Raw genomic sequence first — 22,286 nt, 5'->3', positions numbered from 1 at the left:
GGAGCTGCACTTGTGATTGATATAAAGAACTCTAAGGTGAGAAAATAGATAGATTGACCCCCTAGATGTTTTATTCATTTTGTAGTTATTTGGAATGGAATTTCCCTATTTTTTTAAAGGATTCTGTTATTATTATGTAGAAATGGTGTTGATTTTTGAGGGTTTATTTTATACTCTTTGACTTGCTAAAGCTACTAATTGTTAGTATTTTTGCTAATTCCCTACGATTTTCTTACCATCTTATTATTATCAAATAGAAACAATTTTATCTCTTCTTTGCATATCTTTATGCCTTTAACTTTTCTTTCTTGAATTTTCTGTTGCTAGCATTTATAAAACTATATCAAATAATAGTGAGGAGAATTAGAATCCTTGTTTTACTTCTGTACTTATTGGGAAAGATTCTAATATCTAATATCTTTCCCTTGCACAAGATGCATGCAAGATAAATGCTTTTTATTTTATTTCTTTATTTATTTTGCCAAAGCAATGGGGTTAACTGACTTGTCCAGGGTCACACAACTAGGAAGTGTTAAGTATCTGAGATCAGATTTGAACTCAGATCCTCCTGACTTCAGGGCTGGTGCTCTATCTACTGTACCACCTAGCTGCCTCCCTGCATTTTCTAATATTTAAAAAAAAGGCTCTCTACACCTATACTTTGTAGGGTTTTTATCATAAAAAAGCAAAATATTTTCTCCATCTATTCAGATGATCATGTGTTTTGAATGTTTTGCTTTTTAATATGATTGATTATATCAATCATTTTCCTAATGTTGAATCATCTTTGCATGCCAGGTATAAATCTCACTTGGGCATGATAAATATTTTCTTGGATAAATTACTATAGTCTGTTAGGATTTTGTTTAAAAATTATTCAGTAATGACATTGGCCTGTAGTTTTCTTTTTGTATTTTATTTTTCCATGGTTTATGCATTTGTTTCATAAATGCATTCTGATAGGGCATCTTTTTTTCTCAGTTTTTGAGACTAATTTGTAAAGAATTGGCACCACCCATTCTTTAAGAATTTTATGTAATTCTTTTATAAATCCATCAGCACGGGTTTTTCGTTGATAGTTCCTTTACAGCTAGAGCTTTTTCTTTTGCTGAGATTGGTTGTTTAAGATCTCTATCTGGCTTTCTTATAGTTAAGATGTTTTATATTTTTTGAAAACATTCCTCTATTTCTTTTGTATTCCTAGGTTTATTAACATGTAACTGCATGTCTAGTTTTGTTGTTATTTCACTGTGCTTATTTGTAATTTTATTGATTTGAATTTCTGTCCTAAAGGTTTATTAATTTTACTATTGTTATCAAAGAGCAGACTTTTAGTGTTATTTATCATTTCTGTAGGTTGGGGCTTTATTTACTTTTTTGCTTCTATTTCTCTTCTAATTTTTAAATATCCCTCATGCTTATTTTAGATTTGTTTATTTGTTGGCTTTCTAATTGTTTAAAATGAATATCCAGACTATACTCAAAGGTTTTCAAAATGTGCATCCACTTTGATCCAGCAGTGTTTTTACTGGAATTATAATCCAAAGAGATCTTAAAGGAGGGAAAGGGACCCACATGTGCAAAATTGTTTGTGGCAGCCTTTGTGTAGTGACAAGAAACTGGAAACTGAATGGATGCCCCTCAGTTGGAGAATGGCTAGATAAATTTTTGTATATGAATGATATGGAATATTATTGAAATGATCAGCAGGATGATTTCAGAGAGGCCTGGAGAGACTTATATGAATTGATGAGTGAAGTGAAATAAGCAGATCCAAGAGATCACAGCAACAACAAGATTATACAATGATCAATTCTGATAGACATGGCTCTTTTCAAGAATGAGATGATTGAAGTCAATTCCAATGATCTTGTGATGAAGAGAGACTTCTGCACTCAGAGAGAAGACTGTGACAACTGAGTATGGATCACAACATAGCACTTTCACTTTTTTGTTCTTTGCTTACATTTTGTTTTCTTTCTCAATTTTTTTCCTTTTTGATCTGATTTTTCTTGTACAGCAAGATAACTATAAATATGTATACATATATTGGATTTAAAATATATTTTAAACATGTTTAAAATATATTGGATATATCTAGAGGAGGGGTTGGGGGGAAAAGGAGGAAAAATTTGGAACACAAGGTTTTGCAAGGGTCAATGTTGAAAAATTATCCATGGATATGCTTTGAAAATAAAAAAAAAATTCTTAAATGCATATCCAGATCATTAATATTTTCTTTTTCAATTTTATTAACATAAGTTTGAAGGAATATGACTGTTTCCTGAGAACTGCTTTAGCTATATGCAAGAAATTTAAATATATTGTTTCATCATTATAATCTTCTTTCACATAATTATTAATTGGTTCTATAATTTACTGTTTGATTCATTCGTTATTTAGAATTTTATTGTTAAATCTCCAGTTGGATCTGCATTATGTTTGTTTGAAATTTTTAGGGTTTTTTTTTTGTTGTGGTCCCTGAACCTTGACTATTTTTACTGCATTACAGTCTGTCTGTAGAGAATGTATATATTCATTATCTCTATATTTCATATTTGTTTGCAATAAAATGTGGTCGATTTTTGTAAAAAAATTCATATGGTACTGAGAAATATGCATATTCTTTTTCATTCTCATTTAAAAGATGCCTTAAGTCTTTCCCCTATTGTTTCTTCAGGAATTTATTTAATTCCATATTTTCTTTCTTGTTTATTTTTCTTTCTCAAAACTGAGAGAGGAATATTGAAGTTTCCTTTCATTATTATGTTATTGTTCATGACTTCTTGTGACTCAGTTCATATTTCCTTTATGAATTTGGCTGCTAAGGCATCTAGAGCATATGAGTTTATTACTGATATTGATGTTTCCTACTGTTCCTAAAACTATGGTTAGTGTTCTTGTTTATTTCTTTTTATTTTTGAGTGTTTTTTGCTTTGACAGATGGGATTATTTCAACTTCTGCTTTTTTGGATTCACTTCATGTATTAAATATTTTTCTATCCTCTCAGCTTTGTTCTGTGGAAGTATGTTTAAAATGTATTTCTTGTAACCAACAGATAGTTGGGTTTTTTCTTATTCATTCTGTCACTTTTTTGTTTTATTAGATTGTTTGATCCATTCATATTTAAAGTTATGAATTATATTTATATTGTCTTCCATTTGTATTTAATATTTAAAGTTGTGATTATTTTTTTCCCTCTTCAGCTATAAAAATAGCACCATGTTCCTTCAGATATTTTAGTTTATTTTTTTTAAGGCATTCTTATTCCCAAAGACTCTATTTCTCTCATCCTGTATCTCTTCTTTCCTCTAGCTACTTATTCTTTTTGGTACTTCACTTGTTAGTTTCTTTTATCTGGTTACACACATACACACACATCTTTCCCCTTTCCTTTAGTCAAGTAGATTCCCCCTTCCTCTCTGAAGGTTAATCCTTTTGATTAGTTCTTTAAGTTTCATTTCTTACACCCCTTTCCAGAGATCTCTCATTCTCTTCATTATCCATTCTTTCTTTCTATTTACTCTAGATCCTCATTTTCTTTTTCTTATTTTTATAATTATATAATTCTGCTTTCTTCTTCTCATGAAATTGAAACATCTGAGATATTCTGTGCTCTATCCTTTAGGTAGGTTTTTAAAATTTTCTTACAGAATTTATTTTTTGGATTTCCATTTTTCATTGTACCTTCCTCCCAGGATAAAATTAATTCCTGCAGATGACAGAGAAGAAATGCACCATATCTCTGATTATTCAATCTACCATTAATCTATATCCTCTTCCCAAATCGAATTATCTTCTTTTCTATATTTGCCTCAAAATATTTTCCTTAGGGGGGAAAAAACCCAAAAAACAACAACAAAAAAAAAACTTTGCTCTCTTCAAACATAAGATGATTCAGACCAAATCCAATGGTTTAGTGATGAAGAGAGCCATCTACACCCAGAGAGAGGGAACTGAGGGAACTGAGTGTGGTTCACAACATAGTATTTTCACTTTTTGTTGTTGTTGTTTTGCTTGCATTTTATTTTGTTTCTCTCTCTTTCTCTCTCTCTCTCTCTCTCTCTCTCTCTCTCTCTCTCTCTCTCTCTCTCTCTCTCTTCTTTTTGTTTGATTTGATTTTTTTTTGTGTGCAGCAAGATAATTGTATAAATATGTATGCATATATTGGATTTAACATATATTTCTACCATGTTTAACATATATTGGACTATTTGCCATCTGGGGGGGAGGGAGAAAGGGGAAAAATTGGAACACAAGGTTTTGCAAAAGCTAATTTTGAAGAACTGCCCACGCATATATTTTGAAAAATAGAAAGTTTTAATAAAGGGAAAAAAAGAATCTAAAAAAAAATCATTTCCTTAGGTTCATGATCTCCCACTCTCTCAGTTGTCAGTTGCTTCTAGGAATTCAATTCCCTCCTCTCAAGATAGGACAAGTGGTCTTTTCTAGCATCAAATCCCTTAGACAACAATACTCAAAGTACCTATCTCCTTTCACAGAATATCTCTTTTTACCCATAGAAATATTCATCAGAATTGTCCTCTATTGATACCAAAACAAGTTCTCACTTCTTTCCCTCAACTTTCAAACCTCTCCCCACTTCTTTTCATCTACTTCCCTGTACATGTTTCTTTTTCTGAGACCCCTAGATTAACTTTCCTTTTATTGCTAGCTCTTGATTTGACTTATGTACACTTCTCCTTTTTTCATTCATTTTCTCATTTTATAATGTAATCCCATAAAATATATTAATGCACTATAGGCAGAATGTCACTAGGTTTTGTCCATAATGTTAAGTCTACCTAATTTTTGCCTCTACCCCTATCTTGGGTTCATTTAGAAAGAAGTCTTGTACTGGTATGTCTACTGTCATTCAGTTTTTATTTCTGTCCTTAGCTGCTGCATTCATTCACACCTCTTGCATTTCTATTATCTGTGTGTTCAGGAAGCAAATACTTTTGTTAAATCTGGTTTTCTTTTTAAGAATATTTCAATTTTCTCTTTATTATTGAACATTCATCTTTAAAAATTTATGATTAAGCTCTGATTTGCTGGAATCTTTCTGGGCTGCATTCTGCCTTAAATGTTCTTTGGAATGTGTGATTTCATTCTTTCTTGTATTTTATGTGTGTACAGAATACTTTTGTGTTATTTGACTGTCTTTTCCATTGTAATAAAAGGTCTTCGTATAGACCTTGTTTCTGGTTTGAATTATAACATTTATCCACTATGTCTTTTGGAGTTTGCAGTCTTGGATTAAAGCTAAAAATGAAGGACAGGATATATCTGATTTGAAAATAGAAGCATACCCTGTGATTGAAGAGTTTGACTCTTCTGGTCAAGAAAAAAGAAAATACATTCCATTTAATCTAGAAATCACCAAAGATCTGAAAAAGGCTTGCACTCTTTTTGGGTCTACATTGTCTTATGTAAAGATGTTATTAGAGAATTAGGCTTTTGAAGTTTTAACCCCTAAAGATTTGAAACCTATAGCAAGGACATGTTTAGAACCTGGACAAAACTTATTGTGGTTTTCTGAGTATAGTGAACTCTGTAGAATACAAGCCCAATGAAACAGGCAATCTGGAGTTAATATACCACCTAATAGGTGTAGGTCTTTATGTAGACACTTTAGCACAGATTAATTATCCTAGAACAACATATGAGCAAATTGCTGCTGCTGCTACCAAGCATGGGGCACACTACCAGGAAGACAAGATAGAGGGAAAGGCTTCATGAAAATAGTACAAGGTCCAAATGAACCCTTTGCTGATTTTGTGGGATGTCTGCAGACAGCTGTCATATGAATTATTGGTGAAAATATAGCAAAAGAAATTATAAGACAACTTGCTAAAGAAAATGCTAATGAGGTTTGTAGAAGAATTATACTGGGACTACACAAGGATGCTCCTTTGGAGGGGATCATAAGATGCTGTGCCACAGTAGGCACAAATACCTTTTATACCCAGGCTATGATGCAGATCATGGGAAGACAGGGTCCCTCTCAGCAAGGGACTTCCAGAGAGACTCACCAATGCTTTCAATGTGGTAAAGCAGGGCATCTGAAAGCTCAATGTAGGCAAAGAGACAGAGTAAGACAACAGTGTAGGAAAACAAGACCCAAAACCCCATGTCCAAAATGCAACAAGGGCTTCCATTGGGCATCAGAATGTGGAATGACTCAGGGAAATGGGAATCGGGGAACCCTAGAGCCATAGGCAAAAAACACTTAGGGCATGATGGCAGCAGATGCTACATCCAGAGAGTCTTTAGATTCCAACATGATCAATCATATTGAGAAGCAACTTTATACTAGAAAGGGATTGCAATTCAGGGGAATAGAATTGTATACAGCTGGGACTACTGAGATATCCCCTGGAGAGCTGAAATCTATTCCTTTCCAGCCTACTGATCCCTTGCCTCCAGGCACAGTAGGCTTGACCATTTCACCTCCTGAGAGTGCTTACAAAACACATTCCTAATAGGCAATCTAGTGATAGTTGCCAAGATTCTGACTTCAAGCAGAAGAAACCAGGAATATTCTGGACGGTAGTTGTTACAGCTGACTAACCTATGCTCATTATCTATGTAAATGGCATACCATTGGAAGGATTGGTAGACACAGGTGCAGATCATACAGTCATTAGAGCTGTCAATTGGCCCAGTCACTGGCTAAAGATTAAGGCAGACATCTACATGTCTGGTGTAGGAAGATCAATAGCAGCTGAAGTTAGTGTTACCCCTTTGAGATGGATATTTGAAGGTGAAACGAGTTTTTACTCCCTTTTTTAGTTGAAAAAAATCCCCATCAATCTGTGGGAAAGTGATATCTTACAACAGTTAGGATTATAATTGAGTACTTCAGCTTTTTAGGCAGGCTGCTGTTGAAAGCCTGCCTATACTCTCATCTGTTCCCATTCAATGGAAAACTGATACACCACTGTGGGTAGAACAGTGGCCCTTCACTAGTGATGGAATTCAGGCCTTTCTAGATATAGTACAAGAGCAACTTGACCAAGGACACTTACAACCACACTTACAACCTCTCTTTAGTCCTTGGAATTCCCCTGTATTTGTTGTTAAAAAAAAAAATCTGGAAAATGGAGGATATTGACTGATTTAAGAAAAGTAAATGAACAGATGGAAACTATGGGAATTCTTCAGCCTGGACTTCTATCTCCTACTCAATTGTCTAGAGAATGGGCTCTTTGGTTTGTTTTATTCTATCCCTCTAGATAAGGAGAATATGAAAAGATTTCCCTTTTCAGTGCCCAGCATTAACTTAGCTGAGCCTTATAAAAGATATGAATGGACAATTTTGCCATAGGGAATGAAAAATAGCCCTACTATGTGTCAAATGTATGTTGCTGCTGCTCTTACTTCAATAAGAAAAGCATTTCCAAAAGTTATGTTATTACATTACATGGGCAATGCATTGGGCTGTGCATCTGAGGAGCAAATGTTAAAGCATGTCTACAAAAAAATAATAGAAACACTAAGGAACTACAAATTGCATATAGCTCCAGAAAAATTCAAAGACATACTCCTTTTCAATATTTAGGATATGAAGTATATCCTAAGGCGCTTACAATACAAAAACTTTCTTTAAAAACAAAGAAGTTGAATACCTTAAATGACTTTCAGAAATTGATAGGAGATATCCAATGGATGCATCCAGTGTTAGACTTGACTACCTATCAATTGCAACCATTGAGGAGAAAATCACCTTTAAAATCACCACACAAGCTTACAAAAGAAGCTCAAGAGGCTTTGAGAGAAGTTGAGCTGGCTTTATCCAATGTGGTTGAGTCACTCAAAAATCTTTGGAAATATATAAGTTTTTGTTACAAAAGAGGCACCCACAGCAGTCCTTCATCAAGGAGACAGTGTGATAGAGTGGGTGAACCTTCCAGCACAACTAACTCCTTACCCAGTGCTTGTGGCTAGAATTTTATTAAAGGCCATTAAGTGAGTGGTACAATTATCTGGGATAAAGACCTGACAAGAAAAAATACCTTTTATACCAACACACAAATTAATGTATGCTATGAAACCATCCCAAAGTGGCAAATTTTATAAGCACAGGTCCAAATTTTACACACAGGTGTTCATTAAAGATAACCCAGCTATTACATAATTGTGATACAAAGAATTTCTACAGCCCAAATAAAATTTGTAGCTTCCAATATTTATCAGCTCTTTAAAGAACTTCAAGAGTAAGTGAGAAAGCATCCAGGTAAAATTTATATCTTGCACTCTCATAGTGGACTTCCAGGTCCTATTTTTGATGGTAATTCAAAGGCAGATAGCCTTCTAACCATATTGACCAATACTCTTTTATTTCAGGCAGCCCAAGAATCTCATTTTAAATATCATCAGGCTGCCTGACCTTTATGTTTTCAATTTGGGAAAACAAGAAAGGAAGCTCCCTGACTAGGAGCATAGTAAAAGCCTGTCCAGCTTGCTTTCCTTTCCATACTCCTACATTCCCTCCAGGGAAGAACCCTCGTGGTTTAAGACCCAATGAAATTTGGCAAATGGATGTGACCCACTATAAATCTTTTGGTTGTCTATTTTTTATCCATGTTGTGGTAGACACCTTTTCAGGATTCACTTTTGCAATACCAGCAGTAAAAGAGACAGCCTGAGTGGTCACTGAATTCCTTATACAAGCATTTGCAATTATAAGTGTGCCACAAGCAATAAAAACAGACAATGGACCTGCATATACTTTTAAACATTGATACTGCACAGTATCAGATTTCATGCATCACTGTTATACCCTTTAAACCTCAAGGACAGGCAATAGTAGAGAGGAGAAACAGAGACATCAAGACACTCCTCCAAAAACAAAAGAAAGGGTTTGGACTATCTCTTGGCTGCTGAAGGACGTGCATGTTGGGTGGTTATTTGTATACCCTCCTTCTAGGACTTAAACATGTATAATTCCTCATGTTGATTCATGTTGTTTGTTACATCACTACTAGCCTGTGTTATATTACTATGTGCTTATTAATACTTTCCATGCTGATGGATTTATGTATACCTGTTTTAAGTAAGACCCTTCTGCCCAGAGGAAACCGGCTAACAATAGCTGGCTTGGTGTTCTCACCTCCCTGACAAGTCACCTTGAAACAAGGTGTTAACTCAGTGGAATTGATGAGAATTATGTTTTTTTTTTTTTTTTTTTTTTAGTACATATATGTTAATATTTTCCTTGTTGAGTTCTTTGCTCATGTATAAGGTCTTTGAGTTTTCTTGAGATCTTTGGTAGTTTTTAGGCTAGGTAATTTCAGCTCCCTTCACACCTACCCCAATTCTACTTAGTACTTAACATGGTGATGTAATGGTACTCTAGTTCACACATATTCAGTATGGTGTAGTGATGTAATTACAATAAGGTATATAAGGGTTAAAGAGAGACATTCTATTTATTGTCTTGTGGGTGCTGTCCTTCATCACTTCTCCACTAAGATCAAGGACTCAGGCTGGTCCCAAGGACCTCCAGAAAGCTAGCCCAAACATTACAGCAAGCAATAGGTTCTTTTAAATGCTACTTCATTTCTAAGTTCAGAACTTCTGGGCAGTTCTCTCCTCTTATTCCCCAATTGTGGTATTAAGGTTTTGTAGTTATTGTTAATGTTGTTGTTATTATTTTGCCTTGTTATGTTCTTCTGTGAGATTTATGATCCTTAGGTTTTCTCTCTGTATTTTAGCTTTGAAATATATATGTTTTGTTTGCATAATTAATATATTTTCTTTTGTTATTATTAATTTTTTTTTTGCTTCTTATTTTCTAGATGGTCCTTTACCTCTGTGTATTTGTATTACTAATCTATTGTTCTCTTTTTTATTTCTTAGGAGGAATTTGGTGAAATTGCAGATTCCAGTTTTTTTTTTTTCTGGCTATTATTTTTACTATGCAGGCCATAAATTCTTTTCCCATAATTCTCATTTCTCTTTTAAACCACGTTGGGAAAGTATGTTGTGATTCTGTCTCAAGTATTAGATAATTTTCTCTGCTTTGTAATGTAGTCAGATTCCCCAAATCCATTTTATGGGACTTAGGTTATAGCAGTATTTATTCATAGATACATGGATTCTACTTGAGCTGAAAGTCATATTTCTTTTTGCTGTTAATATTTTCCTTGTTGAGTTCTCTGCTCATGTGCAAGGTCTTTGAGTTTTCTTCATAAGATCTTTAGTAATTTCAGCTCCCTTCACACCTACCTCAATTCCCCTTTACTTTCCCCCCTATTGTTCACTGTCCAAATCCTTGTTCTCAGATGATAATTTCCTTGGAGGCTAAATCTCCCACACTTTCTCCCACACTCTGGTGGATTTCTGTAGCTTAGGTCTCAGAGGCTCTGGAAGAAGAGTGGTGTGGTATGGTATGGTGTGTTGAGCTTTTTTTTTTCTCTTTCCTCTGTTCATGTCTCTGTTACAGAGATTTTTGCTAGTGTGAACTGATGCCCATCCTTTGTTCTTTCCTCCCATGATGTCCATGAAGTTTCTGCCCATGGAGCCCTGCTACACGGCTTGAGCAAATTTCTGAAGCTTGGAGTTGTCTCCATGATGAGGTCAGGGTAGCAATTCCTAGTTTGAAATAAAACATATGATAAATTCACAATGGCCATTCTCTTTGTCAAAAGATAGGTTTATTTGCAGAAGAGGTTAAAAATAAAATAAGAGGTAAAATAGACACCAGAAATGGCAAATATGATATAGAGATGGTAGACCAATAGGGTTACCAAGGAAAGGAATTTAGAAGAATCCATTAAGGGAATATGCTATGAGGTGGGAGTATGTCATTGACTGGCAGGTTGAATCCATCCATAGGGGAGTTTAGCAGACTAATCAGAGTTAGCTATAAATAAGGAGAAAGATTCCATTAGAGGGATCGTATTTTCTTCTTTTTTTACTCTCTTCTTTCTAGGCTTTTGGGGTACCATTCTTTCTGGTGTGCTTCCTAATTATCTGACTACTCTGTCTCCTTTGCCTGATCCTCTTCCAAATTTAGTAGTCCCTCTAAATTTAGTAGTCCCTTAGGGATTTGTCCCAGTCCCTCTTTTCTTCTTCCTCTATATTACTTCTGTTCTTCATCTGTAAAATGAACTAGAGAAGGAAATGGAAACTATTCCAATATCTTTGCCAAGAAAATCACAAATGGGACTACAGAAAATTTAACATGACTGAAACAACTCAACTACAAGAACATACTCTCAAGCAAGTTATCTGAAAAAGATCTGGGCATTTTAATGGACTACATGCTTAATATGACTCAATAGTATATTATAATAGCCAAAGAAGGTAATTGAATCTTAGGCTTCATGGAGAAAGCCTAAGTTCCAGAATTAGACATACTAGTTTCTTTGTAATATGCCAACCAGCACCTCTGGTATGAGGACTTGCCAGGTCCTTTTCAGGGATATTCATCTGTGTCCATCTCACACTCAACTCTCACCTATAGCTCCAAGAAGCTATAGCATGTGCAGCAGAAACACCTTTGTAAAAAAAAAAAATCAAAACCAAAACCAAAACCAAAAAAACAAAAAACAAACCTGGACAGATAGCTAAACCAGACTGAGGGTAATCAATAGATTTAAACCATCTGTGATTTAGAGGGGTTCATTCATTCATAACCCAAGCATATAAAGGCTTCTTCAAGCAGAATGGGTAGATGAGAACAATTTGTTCTAACAGCTATGAAGGTAGGTAAAACACTTAGAGCTTGGCCAGACATTGAGGACAGTAAGATCATCCTCTGCATCCCAGGCCATCACCAGTAATCCTGACTTCAGTCTTGCCATTAGACTTTTATGACTCTAGAAAAGAGTGGGAGGCAGATAAGTTTATGCAATTCTGTCTCATTTAAATCTAATTCATGCATGAGTCAAGATATCACCCCAAAGCAAACAGGGTTAAGTGATTTGTCTAGGGTCATAAAACTAAGTAAGCGTCTGAGGACAGATTTGAACTCAGAAAGATGAGTCTTTCTGGTTCAGGTCCAACACTCATTGCACCACTTTGATGCCCTGAAAGTATATTAGTCAATGTTAAAAGAAACACATTATCTTTTCCACTTTTTTGTAGAGGTAAGGATATAACCCAGTCATCATCCTATCCTCTTGGCAGATTTACTATGGATTACATCCTAGATTAGTTATCAAGTAAATATACTCTTCTTGGTTCCATATGTCACTGGGTTTCATGGATGAATCTGAAAAGGAAGTGTGATATAATGGGAACACCAACTTCTTAGAAGATTTAGATTCTAGCATTGGTTCTATCCTTTAGTGATTATGTGATCTTAAGCAAACCATTTAAACTTTAAGACCCAACTTCCTCATTAGTAAAACAGGATGCTAATATTTGTGTTACTTACCTAGCAGTCTTTTGAGGGAAAGGATTGTTTAATTTTTATCTCTGAGGTTCCAGTTTGTCCAGTCATTTCATTTGTGTCTGATTTTTTTGTGACTCTCATTTGGTGTTTTCTTGGCAAAGATCCTGGAGTGGTTTGCCATTTCCTTTTTCAGATCATTCAACAGATAAGAAAACTGAGGCAAACAGGATTAAGTGAGTCTCCAGTGTCTAGCACTTTTGTATTAGCATCACATATGTAGTATGCCTAATCCATTTTTAAGGGATTGATTGTTGAAAGAAAAGTGCTTTGTAAACCTTAAAATACTATATAAATGTAATTGAAAAAGAAACAAGAGAAAGGAATAGATTTTAAAGAGGAAACCTGAAAAAGGTTAAAGACTTTTCTCTCAAGCTGGGTGTTTTATCTTCTTTTGAGGTATGGCCAATCTATATAATCAATTTTGCTGACTAGTAATTCTGGACAGAGGATCATTGACATTCTATTACTGAGTTAACGATATTCTAAACTTTAGCATGCTTTCATAATCCCAGTTTAGTGGCAGGCCTGGTCAGAGCAGACTAACTGGAACCTCAAGGTCACAGCAGATCTTCAAGTAGATAATAAGCATCATGCTTGATTTCTCTGCATTTCTGAATCTAAGACCTTCATAGTGTATCCCGGAGGCTTCACTAATATGCTGAATGAGATTCTGTGGTTGGTAGGGCCTCTGAGACATAGTATAAAAATCTTATAGGTACATATACTTTTCAAATAACAAAACCTAATCTCTAACCAATGGGGAAGGACCAAGTATAACTAGGGTGCACAAAATGCATCAAGGGAAATAGCAATAGAGACAAGATTACCTTAATTGCCTTCTCTTGGGTTGGTGTGACAAGAAAGACACACAGAAACATATCTTTATAGGGAAAGGTTCTTCAGAATCCCAATTAAGCCATTCCCTTCTTGAACCCTGGATTATCATTCGGGTCTGAATTGATCCTTCCAAAAGCAACTGATCAACTCATTACAACCAGTTGTAAGGTCTGCTTTTCCTTCCCCCAAACCCTTCTGTTTCATACTATACCCAGGTATTCACAAGGGTAAGGTAATGCACCATACCTAGGAGAGTCTCAATCAAGTCCCCTTGCTACAATGTTGATTCAACTCACTATTCTCAACCTTGTGATTGTTTCTAGCCTGGGTACGATCTCAGGCTTACTGACATTGCCTTCTTCTCTTCCTTAGAGAAAATAGTCATATCCATCACGTATTTTCAGTATTATTAACAAATTCTCTTTAATACAGGCATAAAACCAGTTCTGAGCCAACAGAATTGATATTTCTATCTTATTGTCTGCTCTAGTGGGTATATCTATTAATATTGCTGTATTAGAAATGTAAACATATCATAAAAATATAAAATCGTTTTTATCTCAAGGACCCAATTTTTTTTGAGGGGGTGCATCTTGGACCACAGTTTGGGAACAATTGGTCTCTAAACCACATCTCTTTCTTCTCTATAAGAGTAGTATGAAATACTTAATCAAAAGCTTCCCTAGAACCTAGGCAAATTATAGCTACAGCATTTTCATGTTAGTAATTCTGTTAAAAACAAAAGCTAAAACTAAAAAATGAGATTACTCTGACGTAACCTGTTCCTTTTTGAAATTTTAGCTTATTTTTAGCATTCATCTTTTAAAAAAATTGAGTTCCAAATTTTCTTCTTCTGCTAAGCCCTTCCATTCCCATTTGAGAAGGCGTCCTATACATCAATTATACATATAAGATCATGCAAAACACATTCCCATATTAGCTATGTTGGAAAAAAAACCCAAGAAAAATTAAAAGAAAGTGAAAAAATTATATCTCAATTTGAACTTAGAGTTTGTCAGTTTTTTTCTCTTGAGATATAAAACATTTTTCATTATGAGTCCTTCAAGATTGTCTTGGATCATTGTATTAATTAGAGTAGCTAAGTCTTTCACTGTTGAGCACAGCTATAATAGTATTGTTACTATATACAATATTGTTCTAATTCTGCTCACTTCACTTTGCATTAGTCCATATAACTCTACACAGGTTTTTCTGGAACCATTCTTCTCATTATTTCTTATAGAACAATACTATTCCATCAAAATCTTATCTCACAACTTATTCAGCCATTCCCCAGTTGATAGGCTCCCCTCAGTTTCAGTTCTTTGCCACCATAAAAAAAGTGGCTTTTAAGTATCTTTATACTTATAGGGATGACCTTTCTTGATGAAACCAAGCAGGCCCTTTGAAGTTATTACTTTTTTTAAGATGCTGGCCAACTATCTTTTTAATGGTCCATCCTAGAATCTTCCCAGAAATTGACGTTAAGCTTATTGACCTATAGTTTATAGATTGTTCTTTATTTTGAAAATCAGGACAATATTTGCCCTTCTCTAATCTTCTGGTACTTCTCCCATTTCTCCTGGGCTTTTGGATTGGTAGTGCTCAGCAATTACAGATGCCAGTCCTTTTAATACCTGATCATTTCATTTATAAAGTCCAAGTTATTTGAATTCACCAAGGGCTCATACTCACATACTATCTCTTTGTTTATCTGTAGTATAAATTTCCTATTAGCTTTTTTTTGTTGTTCTTCTGTCTTTTCTGGTCCCAAGATTGTTCTTTCATCCTAACCTGTTTGATCTTTCATACCTTAAATTTGATATTTATCATTTACCAGTGTTCATGTTTCTTTATGCTCTCCCCATTACATTTAAGTTTCTAAGGGTCGGAACTGTGTCATTATTTATCTCTATATCCTTAATCCTTAGCTTAATGCTTTAAAAATGTTTAAATACTTATTCTTCAATGGATTTGTAATCACAGGGTGCAACTTATCAGGGTTTTCTTTATCCTGCGTAATTCTTGTCTAAGTTCTATGGCTGATCTACTAGGTTCTTGGAAGTATTACTCAAAGTATTTTAATACTTTAATTAACAGCATACAACTGTCCATCTGTTATTTTTACTCTTGCTATATAGCCATCCTAGTCTGAAATCTCTAAATATATACATAACCAAATTTGTTTCTATGCACCCGTGTGTATAACGTGTACATGGCCCCCAAACCATGATTTTATTGGTATAGAGAACTCACTATAAAGTATTCAGGTCAGCACCAGTTTTGTAGCTTGTTGCCTGAAGCTACCCAGAGGTTAAGGGAATTAATAAAAGATCTCTCAGTTTGTACTTATTAGAGATTTGAAGGCCAGCTTTCTATTCACTATATCCCAGCACTTCTGAAGCTTTTTCCAGTCATACATGTCTATGGCATCTTTTATGTCCCTTCTTGCATGCAAATCATGATTTGAGATTAAACTGTAGTTCACTTAGAACCATCCGTGTTCTTAGAGGAGATGATGTGTTAGCGAATTATTAATAAGAAAAAGCTGTCTTCTGAAACATTCAAGGCAAACCCAATGTGAATAACAGATAAAATAAGATGTGAGTAGACTAGGGTTGCCTGCTACCTTCAGAAGCCTAAAGACAGGGTTCCTTTAAAATACTGCAGGGAGGTAGAGGGAGGAGGAATTTTTGTGATCCAGAGGTTTATTTTCCTGATTTCTTGTCACCACTTTCCTTTTCCCAGGTTTCAAGGTTCAGTCTATGGTGTCCATTAAATAATCAAGTCTAGCATTTATCTAATACTTTAAGGTTTTCAAAGAACTATGATTATTTTTTCCCTGAGGATGGGGTTAAGTGACTTGCCCCAGGTCACACATCTAGGAAGTGTTAAGTGTCTGTCACATTTGAACTCCAGTCCTCCTGACTTCAGGCTTGGTGATCTATCCACTGCGCCACCTAGCTGCCCCTCAATTTATCTTCAAAGCAATCCTGGAAAGTAGGTGCTCTTGTTATTCCCATTTTATAGATAAGAAAACTGAGGCAAAATGCAAGTTTTTTGTTTTTTTTAAGTTACTTGCCCAGAGTCACATAACCATTAAGAATGTGCGGATGGATGACTAAGGTGTGTCCTGACACCAGGTTTAGAGAAACCTATTCCATATTGCTTTTTTAAGCCAAGGAACTATTGCATTCAATCCTGGGAAGATGGTTGGGAAATAAGAGGCGTGTTCACTTATGTAGTACCATTCCTTTTCCAGGTTCACTCCTTCATTCACCAAACGTACACAGCTCAATGAGTATTCTCCACGCGGATAAGGCCCGGTAACAAAATAAATTATCTGCTTCTCTCTGACTTGTTTACAATGGTGTTTGGAGACTATATATATATATATATATATATATATATAGAGAGAGAGAGAGAGAGAGAGAGAGAGAGAGAGAGAGAGAGAGAGAGAGAGAGAGAGAGAGAGAGAGAGAGAGAGAGAGAAAACCAAAAGTCTCCCTCACGACAGGCGTTTGGTGGGCACTACATATGCGCTTGTTGGATTGAATCCAATCAAGTTACACGCGTAGAGATGAGGTCCCTTCCTCCTCCTCCCCCACTATCGCTAGGACCTCAGCTCCACAGCCGCGGAACTTGGGCCCGCGGTTTTAGAGTTTCAGTACACAGGGTCTGTGGTCTGGAATAAAACGTGCGGCCAAAACGAAGCCTAAGGTATGAGGGCCTGATCCGGGGGACTTATTCTAGAAGCGCACTGCGACTCCCGTTCTTCCTTCGGAAGGCATGAGACAGTGCCAGAGGGGAATGTACTAGCGGTGAAGAGACGTGGGGGAGTACCGGGGCCGAGCCCGGCGCCCGGCAGCTTCCGTGGTTCGCAGACCGCAGTGCGGGAGCCCCGAGTCAGGGCTCAGTGCGCGTGAGGATCCGAGGGGGACGCTCCAGCAGCGGGGCCGCCGCCGCGCCTCAGGCTCCGGGAGCCCAGCAGCTGAGCCTCGGGGCCCGGATGGAAGAGAGGGCGGAGGGAGGATGGGGCGGGGGCCGTCGAGACTGAGCGGGGGTGGGGCGCGCTCACATCTCCGCCTCTGTTGGCTCGGCTCTCGGTTCCTGTAAACCCTGGGCCTGGGCCGAGGCTGCTCCTGGAAGGCTCGCGCCTCTGCCGAATTCCCACCTCTCCCACCCGCGGCGGGTTCCGGACTCGGGAGGTGAGTGCGGTGTCTGGGTGCGAGGGAGCCTCGCGGGGAGAGGAGGAGAGAAAGCGGACGAGAGGCCAGGGCTCGAGGGCTCCCTCGGCTCTGTCTCCCTTTTCCGGGAAGGGAGGGGCCCGCCGTGCCGGCCCCCCGTGCCAGGACGGAGCTCTGCCCCGAGGCCTCTGCCCCAGTCCGGTGACTCCCGGGCTGTGCGGGATTGGGTATCCCCGGAGTGTCTGGGCGCAGTTCGGCTGCGTCCGTGTGGTGGCAGCAGCAAACTTGACCTAGCCTAGCTCCCAGTTCTTGGCTTCCCGCAGTCGCGAGGTGGAGCTGGAAAGTGCACCAGCCTTCCAAGTCCTCAGGGCGGCTCACCTGGAGGCTGCTTTCCGCGCCTCCGTGGCTCCCCGCATCCGAGGGGGGGGGAGGGGAGCTGCTTCCGACGGCTATGGGCGCGCAGGGCCCGGCACATGGGAGCGTTCTTCACACCCCGCCTCGGTGAAGGTGAAGTACTTAGAAAAACTTAGCGATCTTAAGTCACGTGAACATTTGGGCTTTACCCGGTCTTAGTATTCGATGAATGCTCGTGATAAAGTGCCTTACTGTGATTTCTCCCCGGCTCTCATTCAGCCCTTTGCTCCTGCCTTTGCCCATCAGAAGCATCCAGGGCTGGAGAGGAAAAAGGCTTCGGCCAGTTTTTGCGGTTGTAGGCATTCTAGAGAAAGAGATTGAAGTTGTTAATTACTGCCGAGTGATAGATATAGATTTAGGAAGTCCTGAGTTCAAATGTAGCCGCCGACCCTTATTAGCTGCGTGATCCCGGAGAAATGACTGAAAAGCTCCACATGACCCAGATTTCTTCTCCTCCGTAAAATGGAACCGTAATAGTATCTCACCTTCCAGAATTGTGAGAATAAAAGGATCATCCTTGTAAAACGCTTTGTAAAATGCAGACCTTATGAATATTACTTTAATGGGATGTAATTAAGAGCAGGTAGCAATTTAAAAAAAACCCTACTGTAGAAATATTAGATTAGACGTGCCTTCCGTTTTATCATAGATTTGAGTCGTCACTTCGCTGTCAGAACGTATTGGGGCCAGCCGGATTAGGCAGGCCCGAAGCAGAGGTAGAGAAAGAGAGGAGCAAGTAAAGATCCCGCTGTGATCTGTGAGAGGAAAAAAGAGCATGGGGGAGTTTTAGCCATGGCAGCAGAACCAGTTTATCAGTCCCATTTCTAAAGTGTAAATGGATAAAGGCAGTGAAGAAGTGAGAAAGGGAAAATGATCACCTTTGTCTTTAAGCCTATTTTGGATTAACAATAACATAGAAAAAAATTTTTTTAAACTTCCTGGGACTGATACAGTGAGAAATTTTGCATAAAATAATTGTTTTCCATTTTTCACACAAATGGATGGAGATCCCAAAACATTCAAACTGAATTTTTACCTTTTTTTTTTTAAAGCAACCCGCCCATATCGTCTTTGTGGCATCTGTGTCAATAAACTACTTTCCTTCGGTTCCCAAGTATTCCCATTTGTGATAACTGTTGGCACGGGCTGTTTCCATTTCTTGTTTTTTTCTCATTTAGTATTGCCTTCCTGCCCCTAATCCTACTCCCCACAACTTAACAATGTGCTTTTTAATCACTATACGTGAAAACATTCTTATAGTTTTGTTTTAGACCCGGGATTTCTTTAGGGTGGGAACTCTCTTTGTAGAAACACTGCCCAATAGTGCAAGATAAAGATTGTCTTATTACATTGTCTCCTGTGAGATTAGGCTTAACAACAATAGCAACTACCAGCATCTATTGTTATTGTTGTTCTTCAACTTTCAGCCATATCTGACACTCCAGGACCCCCATTTGGGGTTTTCTTGGCAAAGACACTAGAATGATTTGTTATTTCCTTTTCCAGCTCATTTTACAGATGAGGAAACTGAGGCAAATAAGGTTAAGTGACTTGTTCAAAGTCACACAGCCAGCAAGCCTCAAGGTCAAATTTCAGTTCAGGAAGATGTGTCTTATTGAACTTCGGGCGTGGCATTACAGTGCCACCAGCTGCCCTGACCAGTGTCTATGTAGTGCTTATAAGAACTTCCTCAGACAGATCATACATTTGTACAATTATTACTCTAATTTTACAGAAGATAAAACAAAATCTGGGAGATAAGTGATTTAAGTGACAGGCAGGAATTAAACACAGATGTCATGACTCCGTATCTAGAATTTGATTTTTCTACTGTACTTCTTAATTTCACTTGGAAAATTGACTAAATGATATTTCATTCTCTTCTCTATTTAAAGAGCCATCACTATTGAAGAAAAGTATTTTCAGATGAATGACTGAAATAAAGATCCATGAAGGACTGATGATAATTCATAAGTGTTGCATAAGATCTTTAACTACTCTGGGAAATTCAAATTTGGCATCTTATTTAGTCTGCTTTCCATTAATGTTGCTCCATTTTGTTCTCATATATTATTTTTAGTAATTGCTTTTTTCCCTATTTCTCTGCCCTTTCAGATTGTCCTTTTGTTACTAGTTGATGTCCAAAATAATCAGTTTTGCTACTTCATAGATTTTGGTGTTTTTTAAATATTTAATTTTTAAAAATTTCCTAGATTTTGGTAATATTGGATTAGTTTAGATTGCTGGCTAAAATGCAATATTTTATAAATTTCATTTATTCAGATATTGTCCAAGCTTCTGGTTATGTTTACTAAGTCAGTTCTATATGTAGAATTTGGAAATAATTCTGTTGGTATTAACTGACACTTTGTAATAGGTTATTATACTTCCCTAAAAGTTTGAAGAAAAGTATAAAAGCAGTGGAGTTTTTTTCCTTGATGTTATTGTAGCAATAAAAATCCCACAAATATGTAGCATTTAAAAAAAGGACAAACCTTAGATGTTCATGATTTTGTTTAATTCTATCATGCCAATTAAAATAAATGACAATATTAATTTACCTTATTAAAAAATTGAGAAAAAATACTGATAATCTACTATATATATTTTGCAATGTCCTCTTGCCTAAAGTAGGAGTGGGAAGTAATGTCCAGTTCCTATACAGTGACTGAAAATCAAATTACAAAAGGTAACTGTCTTTATCCTGACCACTTGTTTACTGCTTTAATTTTTGTTAATAATGCTTGAAGTTGCACTGTATTTTACTTATTTTTAAAAGCTCATGTAGCAATAAAAACAAAGAAAATAATCCACCATAAAGATCTATAAACTGCCAAATTTTGTTGTCTAGTGACAAGAATGTTTAGGAAGATGTACAAATCAGAATAAAGCTATCATATTCTTTCATATTAATTGTTTCTATTTGTATGGTGTTTTATAATTATACAACGATTTGCATATTTAAAAAAATTGAATCCTTATGCCAACCCTGTGAGGTTGGTGTTAGAAATATTGTTTTCTCAATTTTCTTAGTAGCACTCCCTTGGGAGCTGTTACCTCAACTCATACTTACATTGGAGGCCTGACATAATACCTTGGGTTGTTATCCTTTGCATATGCACTTCTAACACTATAGCTTACAAGTCCCTACCAATGAAATTATTGTGTTTTTTACATAATAGTATTTTATTTTTTCAGATATACACAGGTACTTGTCGACATTCATTTTAGAGACTTTTCTCTATTCTTTCCTTACCTTCCCTCTTCTCAAAACAGCCAGCAATCTGATAAAGGTTAAATATGTGCAATTCTTTTAAGTATATTTCCATATTTGTCATGTTGTACAAGAAAATTCTGACCAAAAAGGAAAAATCCACAAGAAAGAAAACAAACAAAAAAAAATAAAAAAAGGTGAAAATACTAGGCTACCATCCACATTCAATATCCATAGTTCTCTCTATGGATACTACAGGCATTTTCCATCCTGAGTCTTTTGGAATAGGCTTGAATTGATGAGAAGAGCCAAGTCCATCATAGTGGATCATCACATAATCTTGTTATTGTGTACATTTCTCGATTCTGCTCACTTTACTCAGCATTAGTTCTTGTAAATCTTTCTAAGCTTTTCTGAAATCAGCCTACTTATCATTTCTTATAGAGCAATAATACTCCATTACATTCATATACCATAACTTAATTAGCCATTCCTTAACAGATTCCTCAACATTCCTCACTCAATTTCTAATTCCTTGTCACAGAAAAAGGACAGCTACAAACGTTTTTACATGTGGCTCTTTTCCCCTCTTTTATGATTTCTTGGATACAGACCCAATGGTGACACCATTGAATCAAAGAGTATGCACAATTTGAGAGCCCTTAGAGCATAGTTTCAAATTGCTCTCCTGAATGGATCATTCAAGATTCGTTTTTGTAAAATTTTGAATTCCAAAATTTTTTCTCCCTCTGTTTTACAGCTGTCCTTAAGACAGCAAGCAATCTGACAGAGGTTATACATGTACAATACTTTTAAACATATTTCCATATTTGTTGTATTATACAAGAAAAATCAGATCAAAGGGGAAAAAACTATGAGAAAGAAATAGCAAACACACAAAAAGGTGAAAATACTATACTTTGATCCACATCCAGTCTCCATACTTCTCTCTTTGGATGTGGATGGTATTTTCCATCCCAAATGAACTTACTTTATTTTATTTATTTTTTAGCTTTTTATTTTCAAAAAAGATGTAGATAGTTTCAACATTCATCCTTGCAAAACCTTGTGTTTCAAAATTTTTCTCCTTCCTTCCCCCCATCCTCTTCCTTAGACATAAATAATCCAATATATATGTTAAACATATGCAATTCTTCTCATTATATTTCCACAATTATACCGCACAAGAAAAATCATATCAAAATTAAAAAAATTTTAGAAAGCAAA

The 22,286-nt window shown here is 36.5% G+C and overlaps 1 protein-coding gene and 1 long non-coding RNA gene across 3 annotated transcripts in view; one reads left to right on the top strand and one right to left on the bottom strand.

Annotated features, from left to right (window-relative positions):
• Positions 1-9,758: 9,758 nt before the first annotated feature.
• Positions 9,759-14,608, bottom strand: LOC141544225 (uncharacterized). Its single transcript, XR_012482559.1, has 3 exons — positions 13,235-14,608; positions 12,390-12,561; positions 9,759-10,600 (listed from the first exon to the last, which is right to left on the bottom strand). It is a non-coding gene; the product is annotated as an uncharacterized LOC141544225 (long non-coding RNA).
• Positions 14,609-16,846: 2,238 nt separating this feature from the next.
• The window catches only part of CPNE3 (copine 3), a 48,840-nt gene continuing 43,400 nt past the window's right edge, over positions 16,847-22,286 (top strand). The window contains exon 1 of one of the 2 annotated variants that reach the window (XM_074270126.1): positions 16,847-16,964. The gene's annotated coding sequence lies outside the window, so the exon portion shown is untranslated. Of the gene's footprint in view, positions 16,965-17,313; positions 17,453-22,286 lie in introns of those variants that run through there. The other variant, XM_074270119.1, reaches the window with a different exon arrangement.

Source organism: Sminthopsis crassicaudata, chromosome 1 (assembly GCF_048593235.1).
Source record: "Sminthopsis crassicaudata isolate SCR6 chromosome 1, ASM4859323v1, whole genome shotgun sequence".
Lineage (NCBI taxonomy): Eukaryota > Metazoa > Chordata > Mammalia > Dasyuromorphia > Dasyuridae > Sminthopsis > Sminthopsis crassicaudata.
Note: the sequence above shows the minus strand (reverse complement) of the source record. Positions and strands in the feature narration are given on the sequence as shown.